At 42.2% G+C, this 15981-nt stretch overlaps 1 protein-coding gene and 1 non-coding gene across 13 annotated transcripts in view; both read left to right on the top strand.

Annotated features, from left to right (window-relative positions):
- Positions 1-15981, top strand: part of PCBP3 (poly(rC) binding protein 3) — a 315198-nt gene that overhangs the window by 19207 nt on the left and 280010 nt on the right. The gene's annotated exons all lie outside the window — the stretch shown is intronic.
- LOC119931185 lies at positions 9189-9326 on the top strand. Its single transcript, XR_005452042.1, has one exon. It is a non-coding gene; the product is annotated as a small nucleolar RNA SNORA7 (small nucleolar RNA).

Raw genomic sequence — 15981 nt, forward strand, 5'->3', positions numbered from 1 at the left:
ACTGTACTAAGCACTTGGGAAGTACAGGTTGACAGCATATAGAGACGGTCCCTACCCAACAACGGGCTTACAGTCTAATCAGGTTAGACACAGTCCCTGTTGCACCTGGGTCCCACAGTCTTACTCCCCATTTTACAGATGAGGTAGCTTGAGAAATAGAGAAGTTAAGTGACCTGCCAAGATCACACAACCGTCAAGGGGTGCATCTGGGATTAGAACCCAGATCCTTCTGGCTCCTAGGCCTGTGCTGTATTCACTAGGCCTCGCTGATTCAATTGTATTACCTTTTCAGAAGTAAAATGAAATCAACCCTTGAGTTTAAATATCTAAGATGCAAGAAGGCCCAGGATTCGGGGTGTTTTTCAAATGAACAGGTACCAGAAGCATGAAAACCGAGCTTGGTGATGGATGTTCAAGCTGGTTTTGCAGTAGGTAGGACTTGAAGAAGGAGATGGGAGTTAAGGAGTCTCTCTTCCTATTGAAGCTGTGGCAAACAGGAGGAAAGGATGATTTGCAAACGACGGAGGCATTTTAACACTATGTAGTAATTGTGTTATTTGTAAAGTGCTCCCCGTGCTAAATTTTAACACTGTGTAGTAATTGTGTTATTTGTAAAGTGCTCCCTGTGCTAAGTGCTGGGGAAATGGAAAGAGCACGGGCTTGGGAGTCAGAGGATGTGGGTTCAAATTCCAGCTCCTCCACTTGTCTGCTGTGTGACCTTGGGCAAGTCACTTCACTTCTCTGTGCCTCAGTTACCTCATCTGTAAAATGGGGATTAAGACTGGGAGCCCCACGTGGGCTGATTATCTTGTAACTATCCCAGGGCTTAGAACAGTGCTTGGCACATAGTAAGTGCGTAACAAATGCCATAATAATAATAATAATAATAATAAATCAGTCATATTCATTTAGTGCTTACTGTGTGCAGAGCACTGTATGAAGTATTTGGGAAAGTACAATATAATGTAATTAGTAGACAAGTTCCCGGCCCAAACGAGCTTACCATCTGGGGGGGAAACAGACTTTAATATAAATAAATTATGTATATGTACATGGTCAAAGCTATTTACTGAGCACTCACTGTGTGCAGGGCACTGTTCTAAGCACTGGGAGAGTAAAGTACAAGAGAATTAGCAGACATGTTCCTTGTCTATAATGAGCGTACAGTCTACAGGGGAGCTCACAGGACTGTGGGGCTGAGGGAGGGGTGAATAAAGGAATGAAGACCAAGACTGAGGACTGATACTGCCAGTCAGATCAGACACAGTCCCTGTTCCCACATGGGACTCAAAGTTTAAGGGATGACTTCAACTGTATTTCTAAAGCCTAGGCTGTGATGTCAGCCCAAAAAACAATTTAGTGCTGGAAGCATCAGAAAGACAGGTTCACGTCACATGTAGCTTGAAATGAAATTACCGTGTTCCGTCTTTTTGATTTCTGGTTAGTCATTCACTGCAGGATTTGCATATCCTGACTGTATGTCCCTGCACTGAAGATGCTAATGGGTACGGCCATAGAGTTGTAATTAGATTAGATTAGATCGCGATTAAATTAGAACTCTCAGAATAGCAATGGGAAAAACATTTTGGCCGAAAATGGCCTTGATCTTTGAGAAGCAGCATGGGCTCAGGGACGGAGCACAAGAGCGGGTGCCGGACAGTTCACGGTCCAATCCCTGCTCTTCCGTTTACCTGCTGGGTGACCTTGGGGAAGTCACTTCACTTCTTTGTGCCTCAATTTTCTCATTTGTAAAATGGGGATTCAATACCTGTTCTCCCTCCCTTTAGACTAGGAGCCCCTTGTGGTTCAGAGATTGTGTCCAATCTGATTATCCTGTATCTACCCCGGGTATGGTAAATAGTAAGCACTTAACAGTAACACACGTGCTCTCTCTCTCTCTCTCTCTCTGTCTCTCTCATTTTTCCTAAGCTAAAAGTTTTTGTGTCTACCTGGTACTTGGGTGGATCACATGAAAGAAAATCCAAGGGGCTGAAGGAAATGGTGGAAGTGCTTTGGTAGTTCAAGTGTCAAGCGAAGCCCTGTTCTGGAAAGGTCACCTGCTGGACCCGCTTTAGACAGGAAACATGCCTACCAACTGATATTTTCTACTCTCTCCTAAGTGCTTAGCATGTTGTTCTGCACGCAGTAAGTGCTCAATAAATATCAGTGATTGATTGATTAAAATATGAGTGTGGTTAAAAGCTGCTGCCTTGGATGGCAGAGGAAGCATTTTAAAGACTCAGTGAATCACAGCACTGACAACAGCAGTGGGCTGCTGGAAGTCCGGGGGGCGGGGGAGGCTGGGCCATTCATTCATTCAATCATATTTGTTGAGCGCTTACCGTGGTGCAGAGCACTGGACTAAGAGTTCGGAAAGTACACGCAGTAGCATGGCCTAGTGGCAAGAGCCTGGGCTTCGGAGTCAGAGGTCGTGGGTTCTAATCCCAGCTCTGCCACTTGTCAGCTGGGTGACTTTGGGCAAGTCACTTCACTTCTCTGTGCCTCAGTTCCCTCATCTGTAAAATGGGGATTAAGACTGTGAGCCCCAGTTGGGACAACCTGATTACTTTGTATCTATCCGAGCCCCACCTGGGACAAGCTGATTGCCTTGTGTCTACCCCAGTGCTTAGAACAGCACTTGGCATATAGTAAGTGCTTAACAACTGTTATTATTATTATTATTCCAGACTGGCATGCTGCAGTCAAGAGGGGAAATGAACAGGATTTGGAAACTAAAAGGCAGATTTGAAAAAAGTTGCAAGTGTTGTGAGCCGGCGGGGGGGAAAGTTAAAATTCCTATTGTTGAAATGACAGGTGGGTGCTATGGAGTGGGGAGGCTGTGACAGCTGATGGTGTTTGTGTGTATGTATTTGTGTGTGTGTGTCCCCAAGCCTGGAACGGAACACTTCCCTCTCTGTGTCCTTGTTTCCCTTTTCCTCCCTCCCTGTCTCCTTTTCTCTCTCTGCCTCCGTCCCTAATAATAATAAAGATAATAATAATAATGATTATATTATTTAAGCCCTTTCTTTGTGTCAAGAACTGTCAAAAGCACATGGGTATATACAAGATCATCAGTATCCACATGGGGCTTATAGTGTAAGTAGGAGGGTGAACAGGTATTGAATCTGCATTTTGCAGATAAGGAAACAGAGGCAAAGAGAAGTTAAGCAATCTGCCCAAGGTCACACAGCAGGCAAGCAGCAGAGCTGGGATTGGAACAAAAGTCTTTCGACTCCAAGGCCCATGATCTTTCCACGAGGCAACACTGCCTCTCCCTCCCTGTCTCCCTTTTTCCCTGTCTCCCGGTTCTGATCTGTTGCTAGTATTCCAGTCACTAGAAAGTCCTGGGGCTTGGGTAGTGGGCAAGTTGAAGGGTTCACAGAAAGAAGATGGAAGTTAAAATGTAACAGACCCTAAAAAAAATGAAGTAATTTGGTGATGGCCAGGAAATTCATAAAGAAAACAAGGTAATGGAGTCACTTTTTGCAAAGTAACAAACTAGTTTGACCTCAAGGTTCGATGACCTCTGAAAGATCAGGCGCTGCCATTGGCATTGTTCCAGAGCCTGAAAATGTAAAATGGAAATGAATAATCTCTGTTAAGTCAATTTCCTGAGGCAAATGACCTACCAAGAGATGAGCTATAGTAGTGGGATAAAGCAAAATTCTACTGTCTCCCGAATACATTATTACCATTGATCATTTTCATCATCAAATACCTGCTTTGTTTCTGGATACTGGATTAATGCATCAGAGGCTTTGATGGGCATTCTGTTTAGTTAACCTTTTTAGTGGTTCATGAGACTGATAAATGTCTCACTTTCACATTCTGGAATTCCAGTCAGAAATACTTTTGTCAAGATGATTAAAAATGGGTTTGTTCCAGCTCTGGCATCCATCTTACTAAGAGCACTGGCGTGGATTGGGGTGGCACTCCACACCAGATTTTTCTTCCCAGTTAGTTGTATTGTCACATCATATTTGGTAAGGCGATTACGGTAGTGCTGAATGAAGTGGTTTTCTGTATCATTTCTACCAATTTTGTAAATTAAATGAGATATGAAATTATTTTGCTCCATTTGCATAGCTTTACTAGACAACAGTGGTTAAAGGATAGCTGCTGTTTTGGCTTTTACTAATAATAATCATAATGATGGCATTTATTAGGCACTTACTATGTGCAAAGCACTTAAGCACTGAAGAGGTTACAAGTTGAGCAGGTTGTCCCACCGGGGGCTCACAGTCTTCCTCCCCATTTTACAGATGAGGTAGCTGAGGCACAGAGAAGTCAAGTGACTTGCCAAAGTCACACAGCTGGCAGTTGGCGGAGCCGGGATTTGAACCCATGACCTCTGACTCCAAAGCCCGGGCTCTTTCCATTGAGCCACGCTGCTTCTCACACTGCTTTTCTTGCTTAACCTCAGGATGAGGTACAATTTGAAATTGGAGTTTTAGCCCAGTGGGCCATTAATGCTCTGGATGTCCACTGGGTTGGATTACAGAATGAGAAGTATGCTTCTGCTTGTGTTCCAAAAAGAAGGAGTGATAATGGATTTCACTAGTGGCTTTACACTCTCTTAGCATCCCGGTTCTACAGATGTAAACATGTGGCCACGTTTCATTTTCTTGCTTGGGATTATAGACTTCCAGTCTCTGCTAATGGTTCAAATCTCATCTGTTGATAAGAGCCAAGCTGCTCAATGTGCTTTAAATCCTTTGTCATTTTGGCATCAGTTGTTGCTTAAGCCCAGACACAGTCAGTATCGATGTCTTTTTTTCTTTGCCACAGGGAACACTAACCAGGCTAATTAGAGATGAGGCAGATTTGCATTCATGCCAGATTATTGTTTTTGGTAAGTCAGTCAAGCTACCTTGCCTGTTAAGATAATATTCCACCCACTTTCTTGGAAGGTTCTTCCACCATATACAAACTTTTATTCTTGGAGATATATTTATTTTACATTTTAGATGTTTCCTCATTTCTATTTTCTTGTCTTGAGGGTCATCACTCATATCAAATTTAAACAGTCTCTATCCCTCCCTTGTGTTTAGAGCATCTAGACATTAGTTAATATGGCTATTGGATTCAGATCCCACTAGACAACAAACGTGTCTAATTTTATGCTAGCAAGAATGCCTAGTGCATTAGTGTGCAATAAAAGTTCATTATTGCGCCTATTACTGCTATTTCCTCTTTCCCCACTCCCCCTAACAGTAAGTGGACCTCTTAATATGTGGAAAAATATTTTGATTCCATCAGCAAGTCTTGGTTAAATTAGTACTAATCCTGGGTGGCTACATAGGTCTGTCTTAGCAGTTTAGATTAAGAAACCTTAGGCAGGAGAGGAAAAGCTCATGTCATACCGATTTAGGCTATTAAAAGACATACGTACCGGGTTCTTGACACTACAGGGTTTAACACAACACCTTTCAGAAAAAACGAATCAAAATTCAGTTTATGCTCACTCAAAGTCATGTCTACTCACTCAGGGTTCAGCAAGAGATTCTTAGGAATGGTGGCTTTGTATGTTTTTGGAACAGATTTTTCCCATTGCACCTCTTAGTTTAAATCTTTTGAGGTGAATAGTATTGCATTTCATGTGTTCTTTTTCTTCATTTGGGCTTCAGACTCAAGTGAGTAGGCCTCAGAAATCAAGGAAAGAGATAGTCTTTCTTCCAGTATAATAGCCTAGGTGGCTTTTCCAAGCCTGCCATTTCTTTGGCCATCAATAAAGAAATCAGGCACTGTGGGAAGAAAAGAAGGATAACCAACCCTAGAAATCCTCCCCAATTTCTTTTATGCTCTAGGAATATACCTTAAGGCACGGGATCCTTTGCATTCCTGCTTCTGTGATTCCAAAAATCATAGAAGATTGGCTACAAAGGAACTTACCATTATCTGTTGCTTGGAGGAGAAAGGGAAATCTTTAAAAAAAATGAAACTTCAGAACTTCTCTTTTGAAAGGGTTAATTCTGGAGTGTTCAGCAATGCTCTTAGGGAATTAATGTCCAGGATCTAATGGCATATTGATGGCTGTGATGCATCTGGGCTCCATAAAAGCTTTTATACCTTGGATCTGTTTCAAGGGCAGAAATTTCAGGATGACTCATGATCTTTCTCCACGCGGTAGTAATCCTTTTTTCTCTCAAAGTGAGGTTTTGAACTGTTCCTGAAAATTCACCCTGTCTGGATAGCTGGGTAATCTGCTGGGCTAGCAACTTGCCAGAGGACAAAATTTATTTCTTGTAAATACCATTTGCCATTTTAGAAAAAGGCGATGGCACATGGGGAAGATGTCAACTAGCCAGCGGGAGATGTATTGTGCCTTGGATAAAAGAAACGGGTAGTCTGTCTCCCACAAAATTGAGTGTCTAAAAACGTTAAACCTTATCCAGCAATTAAAAATGCAATTAAGAGAAAGGAAAATTGCAGTTTCTTGCCAGCGTCTTACAAATTGTAGCTACTCAACGATCCTCCCGATTCTCTCTTATTTTGACAGGGCTGTACATGCACCTCGTGTAGGCTCATTTTGGGCAGGGAATGTGTCTGTTTGTTGTTTTATTGTACTTCCCAAGCACTTAGTACAGTGCTTGCACACAGTAAGCGCTCAATTAATACGATTGAATGAATGATTGAATGAATGAATTGCATGGGGCCAAAAAGTATTGTAAATACAAAGAAGTTGCAACACAGTTCAAGTGTCTGTCACTGTTCCCAGGTAGTTGAATACACCTTCCGAAGTATGGAAGAATCAAGCTCATTTCCTGCATTTGGATAACCAGAGCAGCTATTCATAACATAATTTCAATCAATCATAAATTCAGGAGTGCTTACTGCATGCAGAGCACTGTACTGTCTCCTCCCCCCAACCTTCAAAGCCCTATTGAAGGCTCACCTGCTCCAGGAGGCCTTCCCAGACTAAGCCCCCCTTTTCTTCTGCTCCCCCTCCCCTCGCCCTGACTCACTCCCTTTGCTCTACTCCCCTTCCCCCGCACAGTACTTGTGTATACATGCACATATTTATAATTCTATTTATTTATATTAATGATGTGTATGTATCTATAATTCTGCTTATTTATATTGATGCTATTGATGCCTGATTACTTGTTTTGATGGATGTCTCCCCCCTCCTAGACTGTGAGCCCATGGTGGGCAGGGATTTCCTCTGTTGCAGAATTGTACTTTCCAAGCGCTTAGTATAGTGGTCTGGTTCAGTTAGGTTCAATAAATACGATTGAATGAATGAATGATTGGGAGAGTACATTATAACAGAGTGGTAGATACAATTCCTGCCCACAGCAGGCTTACAGTCTAGAGAGTGAGACAGAAATTAATATTAAATAAATTTGATTATGGTTAGGTACATAAATGCCCTGGGGTTGAGGGAATAACTGGTGCAAATCCAAGTGCAAGGGTGATGTAGAAGGGAGTGGGAGGAGAGGAGATGTAGATTGTTTCAGAGAAGGTCTCTTGGAGGAGATGTGCTTTTAAAAAGGCTTTGACGGTGGGAGAGTGATCATCTATCGGATGTGAAGAGGGAGGAGGCAGGATGTGGGCGAGGGGTCGGCGGTGAGGTAGATGAGATCGAGGTACAGTAAATAGGTTGGTTTTAGAGGAGTGAAGCATGTGGGCTTGGTTTTAAAAGGAAATCAGGGAAGTGAGGTAGGAGGGGCAGGGGTGATTGAGTGCTTTGAAGTCGATGGTTAGCAGTTTCTGTTTGATGCAGTGGTGAATGGGCAACTACTAGAGGTTCTTGAGGAGAGGGGAAACATGGACTGAACAGTTTTATAGGAAAATGTTCCGATCAGAACAGTGAAGAATGGACTGCAGTGGAGAGAGACAGGAGGCAGGGAGGTCAGCAAGGAGGCTGATACAGTGGTCAAGGTGGGAAAGGATAAATGCTTGAATTGACATGGTAGCAGTTTGGATGAAGGGGAAAGGGTGGATTTTAGCGATGCTGGGAAGGTTGAAGGATTTTGGTGACAGACTGAATACGGGGGTTGAAAGAGAGAGATGAGTCGAGAATAATGCCAAGGTTACAGGCGTGTGAGAAAGGGAGGATGGTGGTACTGTCTACCGTGTTGGGAAAGTTAGGGGGAGGACAGGGTTTGGATGGCAAGATGAGGTGTTCTGTTTTGGACATATTAAATGTGAGGTGTCAGCACGACATCCAAGTAGTGATGTCCTGAAGGCAGGAGGAATAAGAGTTTGCAGAGGAGGAGCGAGATCAGGACTGGAGTTGTGGATTTGGGAATCATCTGCATAGAGATGGTAGTTGAAGCCATAGAAGTGAATGAGTTCTCTAAGGGAGCTGGTGTAGATGGCGAATAGAAGGGGACCCAGACCTGAGGCTTGAGAGACTCCCACAGTTAAGGGGTGGGAGGCATTTCCATTGTTCAGAATTCCAGAGTGCTCAGCTAACTATACCCAAACCTATCATAGATTGTGAGCCCCTCAAGGAACAGAGTCCTTATCTAATTCCCGCCAGTATTCTCTTTCCTAGCACTTAGTACAGTGCTCTACATAAAGTACGCACTTAATAAAGCAGGCACTTAGAGAAGCAGCATGGCTCAGTGGAAAGAGCCCGGGCTTTGGAGTCAGAGGTCATGGGTTCAAATCCCGGTTCTGCCAATTGTCAGCCGTGTGACTTTGGGCAAGTCACTTCACTTCTCTGTGCTTCAGTTACCTCATCTGGAAAATGGGGATGAAGACTGTGAGCCCCCCTGTGGACAACCTGATCACCTTGTAACCTCCCCAACGCTTAGAACAGTGCTTTGCACATAGTAAATGCTTAATAAATGCCATAATAAATAAATAAATACTACTAAAACCATCCAGTGTTGAGATACGGACACCATTTATTTTGTTGGTATGTTTGGTTCTGTTCTCTGTCTCCCCCTTTTAGACTGTGAGCCCACTGTTGGGTAGGGACTGTCTCTATGTGTTGCCAATTTGTACTTCCCAAGCGCTTAGTACAGTGCTCTGCACATAGTAAGCGCTCAATAAATACGATTGATTGATTGATTGATTCCAGTGAAACCTGCACATCTACCACAGCACAGCTTGGAACTGACATACTGACTTTGTGCTCTTGACAAAAAAATCAGGTGGAGTGTTGGCGGTGTCTTGGAGGACAGGGATTAAATTCAGAACAATTTTGATGAATTGAAGCAGGGAGATGCAGGGAGCCCCTCTCAAAGTCACACCTGGGGAGTTTCCAGTACTCTACCAGTCTTGACTATGTGAGGGAGAGTCAAGCAGAAGCATATCCCTTCCGTTTCTAGCTTGGCCAGTGGCTAGCGAGTGGAGGGCAATCTGCTACAAGTCAAAACTCACCCATTTTGGGCAGCAGCAGAATGGGAGAAAGTCAAGGGCAGAGAGTCGAGTTTACTGTGAAGAAGGCGGCAATGGTAAACAACGTCTGTGTATTTACCAGGAAAACTCTAAGGCTACGCTACCAGAACGATTGCAGATGGAGGTGGGGCGTTCTGGGAGGGCTGTGTCTTTGGCATTGCTATGGGTTGGAGACGACTTGATGGCATAAGTCAGGACAGGACAGATGCACGGAAAATATTATAAAGGAAAAACAAAACGTACAACTCCACCAGAGACTGGCAAATGCATAAATTCAGCAGAAAGGGATCTCTGGTTTCTAAGAGCAGCATGCTTAGTGAAAAGAGCCCAGGCTTAGGAGTCAGAGGTCATGGGTTCTAATCCTAGCTCTGCCACTTATCAGCTGTGTGATCTTGGGCAAGTCACTTAATTTCTCTGTGCCTCCTCTGTCAAATGGGGATGAAGACTGTGAGCCCCACGTAGGACAATCTGATCACCTTGTACCCCCCCAGCACTTAGAACAGTGCTTCGCACATAGTAAGCACTTAACAAATACCGTCATCATTATTATTATAGTAAACACTCAATAAATGCCAGTCATTTAATTGTAAAAGGAATGCTACCCCTGCTGAGGATTTACAGATCCATTGGCAGCCACAGGATGGCCCTTCATCCTGAATCCAATCTTGGAGGAAATTAAGAAACCTTATTGTTTCTCCTGAGATTGTCTCTGGTGAATTCACGATGCCCTCTTCTAGGAAATAGCTGCGATCCCAGTGGTCCTGGTAATATTGAATAAATATTCCTAATATGAATGGCTTTATCCTCAAAGAACTCTCAACATCAATCAGTGTCCCAGATATCTGGATGGAGGCTCAGGTCATGCATTGTGAGGAATCCTGAGTCATAAGCTGTCCCTTCCTGCTAGAGAGCTTGATGACACTGTAGGGCTAGGAAATGGAACTTATGAAGGCAAGAAAAAGGAATTGGGATCACTGAACCAGGGGAAGAGACACTTGGGTGTAATTCTGAGGGTGGCTTATTAGTTTTACAGAGGATTATTATATAAAGCATTGCAAATGTACTAAGCACTTCCTGTAAGCAGGTACCAAAGAGGAAGTTGCTTTATTGAAGCAGATTTACATATAAGAATAGTAAGGAAGGTCTAGGTCAGTGTAGCTGGTGGTTGATCCATTTTATCTCTGTGTTCACACACATTTATTTTATTTTTTTTGGTAATTAAGTCTTTCAATGTACTAAGTACTGGAATAGATTCAAGATCAACAAGTCAGATCCAGTCCTTGTCCCACATAGGTTCACGTCTCACAAAGATTGGGCAACTAATACGATATATTCACGTCTAGTCTGTGAGCCCATTGTTTGGGTCGGGACCGTCTCTGTATGTTACCGACTTGTACTTCCCAAGCGCTTAGTACAGTGCTGTGCACACAATAAGCGCTCAATAAATACGATTGAATGAATGAATGAATGAATTTATGTCAGCTTCCCTTTCCCTGAAGGTAAGCTTCTTTAGGGCAGAGGTCACGGCTTCTGCTTCTTCAGTGTATTAATACGATAGTATTGTGCTCTCCCTGCCAAAGACATTCAGTCAATAATGTTGATAATGATAATAGTGAAGATGGAGTGTGGAGTTGGAAAATTGGGGTGGTGTCAGCTGAATGTACTAGACAGAAATGCTGGATAATCCTGAGAGGCTTGATAGGTTTTGAAGTTGAGTAAGTAGTTTTGGCCTTGATGTGTGAGGTGATAGGGAGGCCTTGAAGGATTTTGAGGAGGAGGACAACTGGTATCATCCCAGTGAAGGCTGCGAGAGGAATTACGAAATATTAGTTTCTCCGTTGGAGGATACTAATTCTAAAATCATATAGGATTTTGGAGCTGATTTATGGGGAGCAAGTGACCTACTTTGAGTTATTATTAATTCTGGTAATTATCTGATATTTGATATTTGGTATTTGTATTTGGTTACACTATTTGGTAACAAATTTTGGTATTTAAGCACTTACTGTGTTCTAGACCCTGTACTAAGGGCTGTGGTGGATACAGGTAATTTGGGTTGGATACAGTCCCTGTCTCACGTGGAGCTCACAGTTTCAATCCCCATTTTATAGATGTGGTAACTGAGGCACAGAGAGGTGCAGTGACTTGCCCAAGGTCACACAGCAGACAAGTGGCAAAGCTGGGATTAGAACCCACAACCTTCTAACTCCCTATCCACTAAACCATGCTGTTCCTCAATTGTGACGTATGAACAACCACTCCAAACTAAGATATGCCCGTGCTACCCAGTCCCGTCCCCTGAACGTAGGAAAGTTATTGAGTCATATGTCTAGATCATATTATCTTTCTTACCCCTTGCACCCTCCTGAATTGTCAAGTACTCAAATAATTATTTGTCTACATTTTGATAAAATAAGAATTTTTATTTGAACAAGAATAGAAAGTAATAATAATAGTAATAACAAGAATAGAAATGACAGGCTGGATAGTACAGGAGACTGACTGTTCTAATCTGGTTAATTTTCCTCAGAGGACCCTGTAGCTAAAAAGATTTCAGCTTTTAGGATTAGAAGCCAGTGTGCTCAGGAGCTTTTTATTGAAAATGTATTTATAGACTTTTGAAAGCCTTTCTCTTTTGACAGCTTTGCAGCTTACTGAGAACACTCTCCTTTCTCTTAGTATTGGGTGTTTATTTCTTTATAAATATTGATCTAAAATGCTATTTACATATCATCCCTTGGATACAAAATTCAACTTGTTATAATTGACTAAGAATATAAGCACGCCTCTGAAAGAGTAGGTAAGTGGCTACAGTGAATGGAGATAAAAACAGTAGTTGGTATTCTCAGACTCTTCACTTTAACCAGTCCTAGGCAGGCAACACAATTGACTTGGGATTTATTTCAGAATTTAGGAGTAGAATGTAAGAATTTTGGCCTAAATGAGTGTATGTATTTATGGTAAACCACAAACTCCAGTAAACTTGAAAATATCCAAAACCTCATATCCTTAGAAGACAGATCAATTCAAAAGGAAGAGTTATTCAAAAACACAGGAGAAACATTGCTCATAAAGGGTCACACCTGGACACTTCATATTTTAAAAAGGAAATCCACCTATCCTTCTCTTTGAATTTTCCTCATCTTTATTTGGTTGTGTAAACTTTTAAAGCCACAAAATAAAATTGCTTGAGCCATTTAGATCGTTGCCATTGTCAGGGAATTTGTATTGTGTGACAGTCTCCAGGGCAAAATTCTGTAATATAAAATTGATCTGCAGAGTTTCTGATGGTGTTTTGAAAGAGTTACTTCTTGGAACTAGAAATCTAAGAATACTCAGAGACTGTAACTAACAAGGCCAGTGTTCTTGTTCTAATGAGGCTCTAGCTCATCTTTGAAATAGCAGAATCTCTTTCTGCCTGAAGCAAAATTTGAAACCAACACTAGAATTCTTCAGTTTCCACTTTGTTGTTGAAGATTCTACAAATGGAAAATCATTTGCCTATTATCTCATTCATGAATCATGTCTTGTGGCTCCAATCTCGTGGCGTAGTTAGAATATGCCTATGAAGTGTAATTTGGCTTTTCTCTTTTATTACTGAATATGTCAAAAGCACAGTTCTGTTACAGGAAGAGAGGACCTAGGTAAAAGGCTAAAGAGAAAATAATCACTCCAACAACATTAAACACAACATATGTATATGCTCTATTCACTGAATATATTCTGTTTAGCTTTAGAAAATTTATTTTAATAAAGCAAGGCACACTGTAAAGAGACTGAAAATTAATGTACCCACATGTGAATTATTTGTTAAAAGATTTCAAATTATTTTAAAAGATTTAGAAATATTTTTCCATCATTTTGCTTGGTTCACTGACTCTTTGCTACTTTTATCCCTACCCTCTCCTCTGGGACTAAGGATAAAACTCGACCCATTCATTCTCCACAGTTACTTCATTCATGCTTCCATTGAGTCAGTGTCATTTGATAGATTGCTCTATCTTCATCAAAATGTTGTTTTTTTCTGGATGCTTATGATTGTTTCCTCTCCTAAGTTGATTTTTATTTGATGGCTTCCTGGCAGGATGGTCACTGACCAGTGCTTTCCCCATTCTAGACTGTGAGACCACTGTGGGCAGGGATTGTCTCTCAGTTGCTGAACTGTACTTTGGAAGTGCTTAGTACAATGCTGTGCACACAGTAAGTGCTCAATAAATATGATTAAATGAATGAGTGAATTTTGACTTTGCTAGAGGTGAAGTTGGGGTTTTTTTTCTTTCATTTTCTTTTCCTTTTCTTCTTTCTGCCCAATAGGCTGCAGGCAAACAGTAGGCTAACTAGCATGGCCTAGTGGGAACTGCCTGGGCATCAGAAGACATGAGTTCTAATTATGGCTCTGTGACTTGCCTGCCGAGTGATCTTGGGCAAGTCACTTAACTTCTCTGAGCCTCAGTTTCCTCATCTGTAAAATGGGGACTCAACACCTGTTCTCTCTTCCCCTTAGATTGCGAGCCCCATGTGGGATAAGAACTGTCTCTGGCTTAATTTTCATGTATGTACCCCAGTGCCTAGGACAGGGCTTGGAACAAAGTGCTTAACAAATATTATTAATATGTTATTATTATTATTACCTCCTGTCCTCCCCTCCTGAGTGCCTGTTCCTCAAGGAGGGCTCTTTCTGTCAGTCTCACCCCACACATTCTGCGAGACAGTGAAGTAGGCCTTGAGTGGTGCAACCGATATGAAACTGTTTACGGGGAACTTTTAAAACAAAATAGAATCAGATGCATGTTTACTGCGGCCCATGGAAAATCGTCATCATCAGGATTTGTGCAAACAGTGCATTGGGTTGTTTGGAACGTACAACAGAAATGAAAGCTATGATCCTTGCCTTTGAAGAGAATATAGTTGCACAGGCGAGACCAAGGTATACGCATGGATAATTGTAGCCATAGATGCATCCACTTCTAATCCTAATTCAGGAAGTTTTCCTGGTTCCTTAAATCTGTGGAACCCCATATGGATACAGCATATGAAAAAGTTCTGACATAGATTGTAGTGAAATACTTTGCAGATGCATGCGTACAACGAGTGGCTAATGAGGTATCAGAGGAGGCCTCCTGGATGAGGTGGCTTCTTAGAAGGAAGTCGAAGATGGGAAGGGATGTGATTTGGTAAATTTGAGGAGAGCGTTTATTTGAGAAGACCAAGCAAAGCCGAGGTCAGTCACCTACCCAAGAGATAAAAAGGGAATAAGGTGGTAGGAGTGGTGTTTTAGCGGCCAAGAGAAGAGGGGATATTCTATCAGTCTGATAATGAAGATTGGAATGCTGCTATGCAGAGATTACTGAAGGAAAGCAGCATCCAGGCTAGGTAGGGGGAGGCCCTGGCCCAGGTGAGAGGGAGATCTGATTATTCTAGAAGGCTGGCTTCCAGACCTAGGACCAGCAGCATCTGGAAGGAGGAGACAGTCCCTTCTTGCATGGAGTTTATTGTCTAATGGGAGAGACCAGCAGAACCGGATAGTTGGGTGATGGTTTTTCCAGTTGGGCATGGCGGATGAGCTCACCTATGAGCATGTGCTCTTCACACAGTAAGCGCTCAATAAATACGATTGAATGAATGTGTAGAGGAACTGATTATAGTGCCAGCAGTTTGCTTAGCACTCGAGCCCGTGACCTCTGACTCCAAAGCCTGGACTCTTTCCACTGAGCCACGCTGCTTCTCTTGTAACCTCCCCAGCGCTTAGAATGGTGCTTTGCACATAGTGAGTGCTTAAGTGCTCAATAAATGCTTTATTACTTTATTATTTTTTAAAATTATTTATTTATTATTTACTTTATTTTACTTGTACGTATTTACTACTTTGTTTTATTAATGATGTGCATATAGCTGTAATTCTATTTATTCTGATGGTTTTGACAACCTGTCTACTTGTTTTGTTTTGTTGTCTGTCTCCCCCTTCTAGACTGTGAGCCCGTTGTTGGGTCAGGACCGTCTCTAGATGTTGCTGACTTGTACTTCCCAAGCACTTAGTACATTGCTCTGCACACAGTAAGCGCTCAATAAATACGATTGAATGAATGAATGAATGAATGAGTGCTCACAATCTTCTCTGCCAGTCAGTTCCTGCTGCGGCCCAGTGGCGGTGAGCAAATATTGTCAGTGGTATTTATTAAGCACTGACTATGTGCAGAGCATTGTACTAAGTGATTGGGAGAGTACAATAGCACAACAATACAACAGATAGCAGACATGTTCCTTGCCCATAACGAGGTTACAGTCTAGTGGGGGAGACAGACATCAGTATAAATAAGTGTATGCATAAGTTTATCATCATTGCAAACGGTTCCCAAATCTACATCTCCAGCCCTCATTTCTCTCCCTCTCTGCAGACTTGCATCTCCTCCTGCCTTCAAGACAGCTTCACTTGGGTGTCCTGTCATCACCTCAAACTTAACATGTCCAAAACAGAACTCCTTATCTTCCTTTCATTCATTCATTCATTCATTCAATCGTATTCATTGAGCACTTACTGTGTGCAGAGCACTGGACTAAGCGCTTGGGAAGTACAAGTTGGCAACATATAGAGATGGTCTCTACCCAACAGTGGGCTTACAGTCTAGA

This window comes from Tachyglossus aculeatus, chromosome 7, assembly GCF_015852505.1.
Source record: "Tachyglossus aculeatus isolate mTacAcu1 chromosome 7, mTacAcu1.pri, whole genome shotgun sequence".
In the NCBI taxonomy this organism is placed as follows: Eukaryota; Metazoa; Chordata; class Mammalia; order Monotremata; family Tachyglossidae; genus Tachyglossus; species Tachyglossus aculeatus.